Source organism: Argiope bruennichi, chromosome 3, assembly GCF_947563725.1.
Source record: "Argiope bruennichi chromosome 3, qqArgBrue1.1, whole genome shotgun sequence".
Lineage (NCBI taxonomy): Eukaryota > Metazoa > Arthropoda > Arachnida > Araneae > Araneidae > Argiope > Argiope bruennichi.
In genome coordinates, this window is record NC_079153.1 from 78,573,165 (window position 1) to 78,586,930 (window position 13,766).

Genomic DNA, 13,766 nt, shown 5'->3' on the forward strand with positions numbered 1-13,766 from the left:
AAACATTTTTTATAAGTTGGCAAAATTCAAGAAAAATTGCAGGGTTATTAAATGAGTATCATTGAAAAGATAGTTTTTTGAATTTTAAGATGATGTAAAAATTATTTTGTACTGTAATATTTTTGAAGTTATAGCTAGAAAACACCGAAATTCAGCTTAATTTTTAATTAAATAAAATTTTAATTAATATTTCAAATAATTGCTCAGAGTTGCATATTTCCATCTTCCAAAGTAATGTATGTGTCAAATTTGATAGCTCTATGTTAAACAGTCCGGTTTGTAGAGCGTCACCACACACACCTTTATTATTGATAAACATGGGACAAAATAACCCGAAATTTCATCGATTGATCATTAAAACTGAAAGGAAAAAACCAAGCTGAATAGTTAGGAAAAATTAAAGTAATTTGATTCTCATTTCAATAAGATATATCGTTATAAAATGTGCTTAAAATATTTTTAAATTAAAAATTGAAAAACTTATGTGATAAAAATTTGTATCATTTAAAAGATAATGTTTTGAATTTTAAGACGCATAAAAATCATATTTTTTCTGCAGCATTTTTGGAAGTTACCTTAAAAATACAACAAAATTCCGCTTATTTTTTAAAAAATATTTTAATTATAAAATATGAAAAAAAAAATCTCCTAGATGGAATTTCCCCTCTCCAAAGTACGTTATGTGTCAAGTTTTATATTTCTAGATTAAACAATCTGACCTGTGGAACGCCAACACACATACATTCATCTTTGTTATTATTAGAACTAAAAACTGATGAAATCGAGCCAGTGGTTGGGACAGGGAGACTGATTCTATTGTTCTTTCAGATATTCTAAATATATAGATTAAAATAAAAATAATGTTCACAGCACTCTTAAAAATTGTTAGCATATGATATATTAAATACAATATCGTTCTAAATTTTGCGTAAATGAAATCTTTTAGCGGACCTTTGAAATCGTATTGCCTAAAAATTTGATCTTTTGTGATTACATTCACTAAATGAGGGTATGTGTTTTGAATGTAACCGTTTCTTCTATTCATAATTAACTAGAAACAAATATTATTTTATACATGCTTTTTTAACCAACTTATTTTGGACTTTTGGTTGAGCAAATAAATTGAGTGCAGCATATAGATATCTCAAGCTCTACTTCCGTTCATGACGAAATACTAAATCATTTGGGGATGAATGCCAAAATAAACTCAAGCAAAGTGAAAAATCTTGATTTAAACGAGCTTTGGTTACCATTTGATAACAGATTTGATTTTATTTTCAACTGTCAACATCATTTAAGAGTTCGATGCCTTTAGTTTTCGAGCGAGTTTATGAAAACAATAAAAATCCCCACTGGGCAGTGGGGATTTTTATTGTTTTTTATTGTTTATAGTGCTATAAATAGATTCGTATAAGCATTATTAAAAAAATTAGGCTTGTTTTATTAAAGAAAAAAAAGCATGCGATTGAGAAGGTAAGATAATCAGACCTTCAGTTTATAGAAATTAAGGTGCAGAGGGCGAATCTGAAGTGTGAGACAAATACTAGATGATGTATTCTATTTTTTTTAAAGGACCGCGGTTGTCTGAGGTAAGGTCTCGGCTTCGGAACCAGAGGGTTTCAGGTTCGAGACCCGATTTCACCAAAGAACCGTCGTGTAAGTGGGTCTGGTGCACATTAAATCCATCAGGGTCTAACGTCTCCCCGATGGTGTGGTGTGAAAGTTTGTAGAAAAGGTACCAGCTCAATTTCCGTCCTCGTTATCTGACCGCAATTCAAAAATATGAGGTCCGTCCCAAAATAGTCCTAGCTTTGCTTTAAAACGGGATAAACTAAACTAATCTCTATTTCTTTAAGGCAGAAAATTTCTATTGAGAGAATTTCGTACATGTCATTGTGCATCATTGCCTTTGAATTAACCACTATTGAAGACATGTTTAAACCAATACATTGGCTGCGATGTTTCCGCACATTGATAAGGTATCAATGTGTTACTGAATTAACTGTTTTAAATAAAATAAGTTATATTGCGTGCTTATTCCTTAAAAAAACTATGCACTATGAATTTCTTAATTTTATAAAAGCTTAAGCATGAAAAAAGAGTTTATCTTTAAAACAGTACCTTTGTCCATATTTTGTTAAATAACATCCTATAAAGAGAAAAAAAATTAATATAATAAAATACATTAATATTTTAAGAAATATCCGTGGTTTACGTTGCAACGGAAGGTTATTTCTCAATTGTTTTGGCTGTTATAATTTGACGGTGTAAAATTTCTCTCAGTATATTTTTCTTTCTCTTTTTGAAACTCCTGAAAGCATAGCAATCATTCATTAGCTATATCTTTCACTCTGAATATATTATCAATTACTATTCGCTAAAAAAAACTCTTTAAGACGGAAATAACCGACTTTGCTCAGCGCCCACAATCCTTTTTATAAGCCACATGAGGATAAAAAACGATATTCGATACGTTATTCCTTCCAGCTTTATCTATCCACCCCATCCACAAACTCTAAGCCATCATCTCATTCGAAGAGAAATCTCGACACGTCAGTCATCAGATCTCCCTCGTTTCTAATTGGTCGTTCATTTTGAAGAGGCGGAGTTTTCTCTAGTCTTCTCTTTTAACAGTTCGCATAGAATTCGATTATCGCGATATCGTATTGATAAAGAAAGCGGGAAAAGACGTGCTCAGCGTAAAGAGATTTCTAATTAGTTAATTTAATATATTTGAGTTCTAATTTAATTTATTTGTCATAATAAGAGTTAGAGAGGGATTGGGCTTTGGTGTGTTTGTTTACTGTAGGTTTTGATTTTGTTGTTCACGTTCGTACCTCTGAGATTTTATGTGGTCCTAGAGAGTATAAGATATTTGGAGAAAGCGGTTCTGCTAGATAAAGTGTGGATGTTTTAAAGGTATGTGTTTCTCACTGTTTTTTTTTTTTAAATCAATCGATGCTTTTACACATGTTTTATTTTTTCAATAAGAAAAATGCTTTACAAAATATTTGTATCTGCTTAAGCAAAAGGCAAATTGATTAATTGTCAGTGGAATACGTGTACAATAAAAAAAGTCGGGAATTTATTTTTATACCTTTTACTAAGACACTTTAAAGAACATGTCTTCTGTTATTACATTTAATAATTGCTCTAAATAAAATATTTTCAAACTTTTTTTAGTCGGGCTTTAAAGTATTTCTCACTCAAACTCAAACCTACTTTGAGTTAAAAGATATTGGAGTACTCTAGTTCCATCACAAAAATTGCCACGACTTAAGAACTACAGGAAAAAAAAACTTTACACCAGCGATAACTTTCCCTGTTGGACATTCTCAAATATTCATACAATACGGCATACTTTGTATTCAATTTCAACGGTAAGAACTGTGTATAGAGATTTACTGAGCTTACATTTTGGATTTCTTCCTCTAGACTTAGGCGGAGTTATGGAAAAGAATAAATCTAAAATTCGATATAAATCTGTACTTTTACAGCCAATGAAACATATAAAATTTCATTTCTTCTTTGTTGTACTTCTGAATGATTATGTATTTATGTACATATAGACAGACAGACAAACTTTGAATCTACCTGCTGGCTTGCGGATGTAATTATAATCCCAGTGTCCAAAAATTTTGCTGATTCATATGCAAATAACTTGATAATCTAGTAATGTAGTTGTGATAGTTTTCGAAAAATACACAATTTTAGTTGGCATATATTATTTTGTGACTATGTAATAAAAAAAATCTTTCAATAAATATCGTACTTGATGTAAAATAAAATAATTTCTAATATCTTAAATAATATCTTAGGAAATGGAGGATTTTAATGAAACTAGTATTGAATTGCAAACATGCTAATGTGTTCCCCGGATGTCCTGAAGAACGTTGAATCTCACTTCAATTAAAATATTTTATTTTGAAATTTATGAATGTACTTAAAGACTTAACTGAAATGGCAGTTTGCTCTAAATTTATAATTTATATTCGGACAAAAATAATTTTAAAATTGATACCATATTTTCGAACGTAAGGAGTGCAAAATTTGAATAACTATTTCAATTTGCTACAATTTTAGTATTGAAATCTTTTGACGAATTTCGTTCATTTAGCTGATTTGCGTTTTGGTATCAAATTCTCATGCATCTAGATCGATAGATTTATTGGAAATGAACGTATCTAAAATTCAATAGTAATCAGGAATTTTAGAGTCTAATCTTCATATTAAATTCCTTCCATCTTGTTCATGTTTTTTTTCTGTGTTTTTTTAGTTATTATTTTCATTGGCAGATGATGGGCTTAGTGATAAAAATAATTTAGAAAATAAAAGAAAGTTCAATTTAACAATTATATATTAGTGAAGTTTTCACTCTTATTCTTCAATGAAGATAACATTCTTTTTTCTTAAAAATATCAAAGAATCTAGAAGAAAACTAATGTTACTAAAATTTTCGAGGTCAATATTACGATTTTTGTTGAGAACGCAATAATTTAGAAGCTCTTCTCTAAACAAAGCAAGTATTAACTATTAATTTTAGAACCCAATAACGGATATTTGCAGTATAAAACTTCTTTTCTTAGTGGCAAAAATGAAACATGATAAATCAGAGATAAAAATATATTCATGGGAAACACAAAATTGAAATTTCACTTTAAAAATATGGCTTTTTTTTAAGTTTTTAAATCATTTTCTAAAATTTATTAGTCATTACTTAAATAGTTGGAGGAATTTTTATTGTTATTATAGTTGATTTTTGAAATATTTTTTTATCAGAAACGTTTGACAAATATATATTTTGAAGATGATATGGTATAGAAATTTATTTCAAGTATTTGTTTAAGAAATACGAGAACGGCTTCCTTTACATTCGTTTTATAAAAAATTTTATATAAAAAAAATTAAATCAATTACATTAATTTGTTCACACCGTATATTATAAAATTTAATATCAGTTATATTAATTTTTTCACATCAATTATTATAAGGTGGCAAACATTTGTGTTCGCAATTTTATTTCCTTTATCTTTATACATATTAATTGACAATAAGTAGATTACTTAAGACAACACAGTACCTCGAAGTAATTTTTAAAAAAAAATCTGTTTAAAATTATATTTCATTTTTATTTTATGTAAAATAGTAGTCTATATCTCTCCACTAATTTTTTTAAAAATAATTTAGCAATTTTTCAAATATTTAAATTTTTGTAAAAATTTTAAGCTCTTTTTAAAACTCTAAGGCTTTTTTAAATATGAAGATATTTCACCAAATCTTTTTATCCAAGTAGCTATTAATATGCTACATATATTTTGTATGGATTTCCTCCTGCCAACAGTATTTAATTTTTTATAAAATTTTTATTTTAAAAAACGGGGAAAAAACCCCTAAAAATGCATAAATTCTGACTTTGGGCATTTAAAAAAAATTACGACTTGCCTTAAGGCAAATTCCATACTAAGTTTTATAAAACATATATTTGTGAAAATTCACAAAATATTTCACACCCCTACCTCCATTTTTAAGGAAGCCTTAGGCTTGCGAAATGTAGCATATAAGCAAAAAACATAACATGGAGAAAAATGCATTTAAAGTTTTTTATTCATCTAAATAATAATATAAAATCTCTCCAATTTGCCTGCAACTTTTACAAAATATGATTCAAGTCATTCTATATTGTTTAAAGTTTAAAAATGTAAAAATGTATTGAAACAAAATATTATACTTGTATATTAAAGATATAAAGAAAAACTAACGAAAGATCATAAATCTTTATCATAATATCTTTTAAAAAGTTGATACACTTATTAAAATCGATTAAATGTATATTTCTGCTATTCTATTTGCTATTCTTCTTGCTATTTCTGCTGTTCTCTTTGATCGAGGCAGTTGTAACTTTTGAGCATTTACTCCAAATGACATTATGGAGAATCTCATTAGAGTTTTGAGTCGTGCACCGAATACATCGCTCTAGTAGCTCATTTGATGCAAGCCTTTGGTAAATTGGCAATATTTTTGAGCTTCGTTTATAGGTATTTGAATCTGAAAATTGGCGTGGCAACATTATTTACACTCCTTCATGCATCAAAAATTCTTCAATAATAAAGTTACAGTTCTAAATTTTGCAGGCACATTTAGACTCAATTTATCATATGATCCAATAAAAAAATTTTGATTTTTTTTTTCTGAAGATTTTTCGATCTGAGAAAGCATCGTGGGTTTTCTCTCAAAGAATAATTAATTTTTTAAACGAATGAAAATATAAAAAGTTAAAAAATCGTAAAAGTAAATATATATATATATATATATATATATATATATATATATATATATATATAATATAATTGTACAGTAAGTATTCAGATTTATTTATAAAAAGTAGATAACTATTATGTTGATTTTAAATATGTGTATAAGATATCATTTTTAATTTACTTTATAATTTATTAAAAAATTAAAATGAATATAGTTTATTTTGTATCCATTTGCCAGAACGTCACTGTAATTGAAAATAAGCATCGTTAAAATCTTTGAGTGCTAAAAAGGCCTTTCCTAAGCACTAATATATAAATCAATAGTTTACTCATTTTTTGCTTTTTGGGTTTGAATGATAATTTTGTATTGCTATTATTTAAGAAAATTGAAAATTTACAGAAATGAATACAGAAAATTTATTTTTGGAATTTAAAAAAAAAAATGTAAATTCTTTTTGGGTATTTGCATTTGATTTTATAACTGTCATTCTTGGGAGATAGAATTCAGAATTCCTTTCATGGCTAAGCAAGATTCTGGAATAATTTTCGAAGCTTTGATTCATCTGCTTATAGAATATTATATTTTATTTCATTCAAACGATAATATAACTTTCAAGGATGAATTTTTGTTACTTTTATGATTAATTAATATGTAAGGAACGCTTTTATATCATCGAAAGTCAATCAATTAATATCCTGCTTATAAATTTTCGAAAAAATGACTGGTAAGATATATATTTGCATGCAAATTGGCAATTTATATGAAAACCGTTGTCATCGAATTTTTTTTATAATATATATATATCCATCATATAAGCAGTCATAATTTCTAACAGATTGTTGATATCATTACTGTTATACCAAAATTTCAAATTAGTTTAAACATTTTATTGCTGCAAAATACTTTTGTATTTATTAGCTGCATATGTTTTCAAACTGTTACATGCGATGTCTTGTAAATGATTCCATGTTATTTTAAAATTTCGTATGTTTTAATGTATTTGGTCATTCAAATAAGACATCAGTTATTTTTTAATTAGTCGAAAATATTCAATTCAAACCAAAAAAGTTTCATTTGAACGAACATTTACCATTCTACCACAATAATTAAACATAAAAGAATAATATCAATTTAAATAACATAAATTACTTTCAATATAACAACAATAAGCTGATAAATAACAATTTTATGAATTTCGCATTCCAATCAAAAATATGTTAAATAAAGGTAAAAATGTACAAAAGTTTTTACATTTTGTCCTCCCAGACAACCTTGTTTGAATTGTAACTTAGATTAACTTTCAAACAAAAGCAAAAATTATTTTTGTCTCTCATAAATATATTAAATCACTTATATAAATGCGAGTTTGAAAGAATGTTGATTTCCTATAAATTCCTTATGTTCATGTAAGTTAAATTTTATATTTCTAACACAATGAAACTTAGTTGATTCGAACTGCTTAAATGCGAATTCTGCATCAATATAATATAAATATGTCAAGTGCGATTCGAGTTTATTCAAAATTATGAATCAAAACCAAAAATTATGATAATTATCTTTATTTCTAAATTGATTTCATTAATTAAATATATTCGTAATTTCTAAATTCAAAAATCGTAAATTAAATATCTTGTAAAACTCTTAATTCTCTTGTGAAATTACTCCTGTATAATGTTTACAATTTAAAAAAAGAAAAATAATAATAATAATTTGTTTTAAAATTGTTATATTTTAAATTTTCAGTATGCAGTTGTTATAATAAGCGTATTTGATATTGTTTGATTTTTAAGTTCTTGCTTATCTTTTGAAATTATTTTTAAATTTATTAAAATATTTTACTTATAATTATTATCACTTTATTTATCAAATTACTTACTGTTTATTTTTAGGTTACATGCTATTTATTAGAGATGTTAAACATTAAAAATAAATCCTTTCTGACATTTTCAATTTAAAAATTGTTTTCTCAAATGCACAAATGCTTAGAACCAGGTTTTCTTTATTCGGATTTTTAATGCGATCACATCGGTTTCTTTCAAACCAATTCCACTAAGCAACTACTTTCATAAGTCATAACTTATAAAAAAAATCATAAGTAATATACTAAGCTTTTAGCATTACGGTTTCTGGTATATGTTAACATAACTCAAATGAATTTGCCAAAAGAATTGAGAGCATTGTATAATGTCTTCTAAATGTTTGGATTTATGTCACCCACTTTAAAAGAACTAAAAAAAAAAAAAGCCGACAAGTGGTTTATATCGCATTTCATGCACCAACTGAAGAGAATGTTTATATTGAGATTTTTATTCAGTGTTTTTCTTAGGTTCTGTTCAGTAGAATAACTCTATTTGGGAGAAGAGGAGAAAAGTAAAGAATACCGAATCTTAAACTGTTTATGCGGTTCCAATACGGTTCTTTAACGAACTCTTTTACTCTTCGATTTACTCATATAAAACAGCTCATTTCGTATTTATCTAGAGAAGTATTAATTTTTCTGTATTAATTTTTATTTCAAGAAAAATTTACATTTTTTTAAGAGCTGACAAGGCCCAACATTTGAAATTTAAAGTTTTGATATCAAAATCAAATGTGAACTTTCAGTTATTTAGCCCCTTATGTTTTGAATTATTACGTTCGAATTTAATAACTAAATCGAAAATTAACAGATCTACAGACTGTTTACCTGGTCACAAATAAAGTAAATATTTGATACAGATAATCAGTTCTAGTAATAAAACTAACATATCACGTTTTATTCATCTGTTTACATTCATATGCATGAGAACTAATAGATATATTTCCCATAGTGGGATTTTGTCTAATTCAAATAGAAATTTTCACTTCTGATGCAAAAGCCACTATTCAAATTTCATCTATATATTCGCTGCGTGTTTAATTTATAGCGACGCAGACAGATATAATTTCAACTTTTCAGAAACCATCAGATATTATTCCAAAAATATTTATTTCGAACTCTGGAAGATCTAAAATAAGGAAATTAGCCAAATGATCGCAGTCGAATTTTTTCATGGCAACAATACAGATATCCATAAAGTCGCTTTAAAATTTCAAAATTTTGTTAAACAGACATTCAAATTATTACATATTATTATTAAATATCGAAATATTTTGTCTCATTAAATACACATCTGTATGAATATCTACTGTAAGTTATGTACATAAATCACATCAAAACTGCTGTTGGCTTCTTACCATGTTATCCATGTTATTATCGTGTAAAATAAACGATGTTATCCATATTCTACAATAGATAATATAATAAAAATTATTTTTTAATTATTATTATAATGAATCAAAAGATAATTTGAACTAAACGGCAGCTGGCGACGTACTATAAATAGATCTTAGTAATTTCTCAATGTTGTTGAACAGATAAATATAAGAGCATCGAGAATACACGTAAGTGATTGTGTTTTTCTAGCGAACGTGTTTGGAGAACGGCTTGTAATGGCATAAATGCGTAGATCCAGATTAGAAGTAAGAGGAATTATACATATTTTTATGAATTGCACAGAAATTCATCCTGAAATTGTTGCTGTTTATGGCAAGCACGCAATAGCACGGCTTGCAATATCTGTGTGGTGCGGGTAGTTTGAAAATGGACGCACGGAAATCACTGTCGATTCTCTTCCAGAGCGACCTGCAACCTCCATCAGTGCTGAAAATATTACCGTTATCGAATCAGTTATTCAAAAACATTGACGCAGAAATTTTGAGGAAAATTCGAATACGCTGGCCATTTCACATAGAAATGTGCATTCTATTATTCACGAACTTCTACAATATAGTAAACTGTTTCCGACATGGGTGCCTCACCTTTTGATGGCTTCTCACAAGGAACAGCGTTGATGGTCGTTTTTTTTTATTTATTTTTCCTTCCACGGTTCATTGTTGCAGAAGGAAACAAACTTGCAACGCATAATCATTGGGGAGAAATCAGTGGCGGATTTATGTATTTTACGGCCCCAAAGCAGAACTTATCTTGAGCTCACTTTTTTAATAAAGTAGTCAATTTAGTTTCACATTTCAGAACATTGTTAATATGTTAATGATTTATTTTAAATTATTTTTAATGCTATTAACTTTTTGGATGTTTTCATTATCTATTGACTTTATACTGCCCGTTATTTATATTTGTATACAATATTATTGAAGCAGATGTTCGGTTTTATAAATTTTCTAATAACTAAGTGACCATAGTAATAGCATACAGGAACATACTAATAATTACTAAGAATTGATAAATTGCTAATAACTTGCTAATATTTGATAAATTATTAATATTAATACTTTGTCATGCATCTAATTTATTTTAGTTTTTTACCAACTTATTTATTTGGCAACTTGGAAAGTAAAATTAGCATCCACCAGCTTGCATCCCTAGGCAACTTCCTAGCCTTTCTAATAGGAAATCCGCAGCTCAGATGAATCATGGTTTCATCGCTTCTCATCCACTAGGAAACGCTCTACCGTTAAATGGCTACCCAAGATCTCTCTCGCAAAGGAAAACACTCATAGAAAAACAATCAGCCAGAAAAGTCATGGTCAAAGTGTTTTTCAACTGCGAAAGTGCACTGAATTCATGCTAAAGAGATGACACTAACTAAACCTAAAGAAATTTAGATGGGAAGTTTTGCCCCATCTGCCATATAGCCTTGACCTAGTATCGTGCATTTTCCATGTGTTTGGACAAAACAAGATTGATTTCTCCAACCAATATTTTCGCATCGGTGATGAAATTAATCAGACTGTATTGAATCAAAGGTCAATATATCACCATAATATAAAGGAATAAAATGAATAGTGTACAATAAAACTAGACTCAATGGTGTAACTAGGGTGGGGCAAGCAGGGCATGTGTCCTGAGTGCCATTATCAGGGGTCCCATAATTGTGGAATAAATTATATTTAAAATAAATACTTTTATTCAAATCTGAACCCTCAGAATTAAAATAAAACTTCTTTAAAACAAAAAAAAATTATAAAAGAAGAATGCTTTCTTTCAGTTTAATATCTCGATATATTGAGTTATTTCGAAAATTTCTAAATTCAAGTCAGTGTTTTGAGTTTCATATGTGAACATCATATCTAACATTGACAATCGAATTGTGAATGCTTTAAAATGTTTTTTTATTAAAAATCAAAGGCCGAAATATCATTATAAAACGAGTCATGCAAATAGTATATAATGAAACTAGACTCAACGTCTAACCAGACTTGGGTTCTGGGCATAAAATTTCTATTCATTTAATAATCCTATCAATCAGAAAAAAAATTATTAGCGCTTTGAAATATCAGTTAAATTTTTAGAATTGCTGTAAACAAAAATGAATAAGAAAAACTGGATAATGAAAGTGTTAAATTCAGAAATCATACGTAAAAATAAATAAAAAATGGTAATGCCATGCATAGAATAATGAACAATGCATCGGATGCTTTTCCCTTTTCTGAGACTGGAAAGAATTTATATTTCGTTGTAAATTGGAATCAACCCAAACGGATCCCCCCCCCCCATCCTATTATATCTGTTTTTGGGCTTAGAAACGAATTTTTTACAGGGATTGCAACTCTGCTATACCGGTTCAACTTGATTTTTTCAACCAATAATCATTTAATTACTGCACAGTATCTGACATTTAACATTTAATAATTAATCGAACAATTTCTCTACAGTTACATAATCTAATTGAGCTAAAATAAAATTTCTTTATTATTCAGTAAATATTTTAATCAGTATTCTACTCGTATTTTTTTTAAAATTTTAGGCATTAATTGCTGAATTATTTTCTTAAATTTAATTCAGTGGAAAAAATTCTTAAAATATATTTTCTTTAAAAACAATGCATCTCAAAAGTTCTTGTGAAAACTTTTCCTTGTTCAATTTGTAACCCAATATTAAAATGAAAGGAATTACTGCATAATGGATATTAAATGCGGACAATTGTTTCTTTCATAAGACACATTATGATGATATCGCTTCTTTCGAAACATTTTAATGAAACTTTGCTAAACTTCTTTAGGAAATAATTGATATGTTTGAGCGTTAAACCACTAAAAAGGATTAAATGGGAAATTCGAATAGTTATTTATGTGAAAATTTTGTTATATTAGAAAAAAATTTAAAAGAATATGGATTTCACTGATGTCGTCAGGAGCCGAATGAGTTTGCTAGTGATGTTTCTGGGACATCTTGAAGTAATCGCATATAATATGTATTTCAATTTATCAGTCATTGCATTCAATAATTCAGATACTATATACTGATCAGATACCAGGTCATTTTAGTTGAAAAATATTTAAAGTATAACTATTTAGATTTAGCTTCTAATTCTCGCTCCTTCGCCATAATATTTTGTTGGGGGGGGGGAGGGAGAGAATATAGGGATTACAATTTTTTAAAAAGATGAGGCACTGTTTTCATATTACCTTGTTAGCCATTTTATGTAGGCACGTCTCTGATTGAATTACTTAGAAAACGTTGGAAGAGATTTCTATTTACCGCAGTAAAAAACTTTAACCACATTTTTGTTTTAAAATTTTTAGCCAATGTAGTTATATATATATGTGCACAAAAAATTTGTGTAACAGTATAATTATATTCAAATTATGTTTTATTTTGAAGACATTTGATATTTTTGAAAAAGAGTATCGTTATAAAATGACCAATAAAATCATTTCGATAAAAAACAAAAGACTGAATGAGTAATGGATCGTTACTATAACCTCCAGATTACATATTTATGTACGGTATTTCATTATAATAATAAAAAAAAATAAAAAATATAATGCTCCAAATCTGACAATTCTGTTCCGTTCCTTTTACTGACGAATTTTAAATTTGTTCCCTTCTTGTAAAATACGTTGCACACAATATTGATTGATATATATATAAAATGAAACTTAAAACTGTCAGGCATTCCAAATGTATTCTTGGCGCCAAATGGTGTACGTAAAATTCCAAGATCTCCAAATAGGGTTCGTGGCAGCTAATGCACAGTTTTATAAGGATTTCAAATCATTTAGATAATGCATGGAAAAGTTACATTTTTTATATTTTTCTTTTGCATCATTTTTACTCAAGTGTAACTTACTTTCTGATCCATTTATATACATTATTTAACGGTTTAGCTACCCTGATTCATGCCTGAGATTCGGAGCATTTATCTTATTTGGTTACCTTTTCTTTTTTCTCTCATAACTATTATAAAGAAGGAGTTATCTAATTAAATAGATAGTTCTGCACAATTGGATAATAGGTATGAACCATAGGCAATTTACGCGACATTCAACGAGCTAATATGTTTAATCTATTATATCCATTAATATCTCTAATGATTATTACAATGTATTATCTAACGATTATTAATATCATAGATCTTATTATGATTTAATAACCATAATTATCTCTTGCTTTAAGGCATGAATATCCTGCATTTGTATTTGATTCACGACATATTTAACGCAACTTCGTAGAAAGATACACA

The 13,766-nt window shown here is 27.8% G+C and overlaps 1 protein-coding gene across 7 annotated transcripts in view; it reads left to right on the forward strand.

Annotated features, from left to right (window-relative positions):
* The window catches only part of LOC129963934 (transcription factor 21-like), a 189,252-nt gene that overhangs the window by 156,599 nt on the left and 18,887 nt on the right, over nucleotides 1–13,766 (forward strand). The window contains exon 1 of one of the 7 annotated variants that reach the window (XM_056078542.1): nucleotides 2,701–2,919. The exons of the other annotated variants lie outside the window; for them this stretch is intronic. The gene's annotated coding sequence lies outside the window, so the exon portion shown is untranslated. Of the gene's footprint in view, nucleotides 1–2,700; nucleotides 2,920–13,766 lie in introns of those variants that run through there. 7 annotated transcript variants of the gene reach the window in all.